Raw genomic sequence first — 1377 nt, forward strand, 5'->3', positions numbered from 1 at the left:
TTTCTCCCCGCTGGTCAAACGATTGATTCGGACAAGTACTGTCGCCAATTAACCAATCTGAATCGAGAAATCAAACAGAAACGTCCGATTTTGTCAAATCGCAAGGGCGTAGTCTTTCACCACGACAACGCAAGACCACACGTTTCGAGACAGACGCTGCGCAAACTGAACAGCCTGCAATGGGATGTCCTAACTCATCCACCGTATTCTCCTGATATCGCACCTTCTGATTATCATTTGTTCCGGTCATTGCAAAATCATTTAAATGGAAAAAAAATTGACTCTTTGGATGCCTTAAAAAACGTCGTGTCTTCGTTCTTCGAATCTAAACCGCGCAGTTTTTATGATCGGGGCATCCGTATGCTGCCAGAACGTTGGAAAAAGATTATAGACAACGATGGAGAATATATCATTGATTGAATAAAGAACTTTGTTTTTTCTAATCACTGTCTGACTTTTACTCACAAACTCCGCATGCACTTTTGCACTTACCCAATAAATGGTTATTACTTCACAATAAAAAGACCGAACAAAATGAACGAAACGCTATTTTATAGAAAAGACTTGTCAAATTTTGTAATAATAAATGTGAAATAAATATATAATATTTTATTAATTTAAATATACGTTATTAAAAAAGAGGCAAAAATATGCTTGCGCGTATGAACTAATGGAATATGTTTTCCAAACGTTGTCTATCGGCACAGAATTGCAACCGTTTCCGAAAATCTACAAATATATTATTCAATACGGCTATATGTATATTGCGAGTAAGGGAGACCGGGCTCAAAAGTAACACGGAGCAATTGTAAGGTATTAAATAATTTAAAATCTAACGTACCGATTACCGCAAATTTTAGATACATGATGTAAAACTATGATTAAAGTACACATATCTATGGCCTAACAATATAGACACTCAATAAACAAATATTTTGAACAAAATAACATTTCGACATCATAAAGTATCATTTTCTTAGTGCATTAGAATTGTGATATAAATATACCCGTGCAAGTAAATGTTTTCTCTTTCTTTTAATCTTCAAACTGATCCTTTTTAATAAAATAATGATCGTTAATTATAATTTGTAAGCACATTGTTAATGACAATTTGCAATATAGATTCAAGTCTAGTGTTTGGGACAATTGTAACACTATCAATCAGGATCGAAAGTAATGATCGATCCCGACTGATGCAGCCCATATCATGATCGTGAAATATCTTTGATATTCTTCTGTTTTTGAGACTCAAGCATCATCGACGGCCAGTTTATACCAGTCTTAGCAAGTTGAAATACATGCAATTCTCTATGTTCTATATTCTCTCTACATTCTATTAGGTTGGTGCGTATGAAATGTCGCATTCTCTTTACATGC

The sequence above is a fragment of the Dinoponera quadriceps genome, unplaced genomic scaffold (genome assembly GCF_001313825.1).
Source record: "Dinoponera quadriceps isolate SergipeBrazil2010 unplaced genomic scaffold, ASM131382v1 scaffold3927, whole genome shotgun sequence".
NCBI classification, from domain to species: domain Eukaryota; kingdom Metazoa; phylum Arthropoda; class Insecta; order Hymenoptera; family Formicidae; genus Dinoponera; species Dinoponera quadriceps.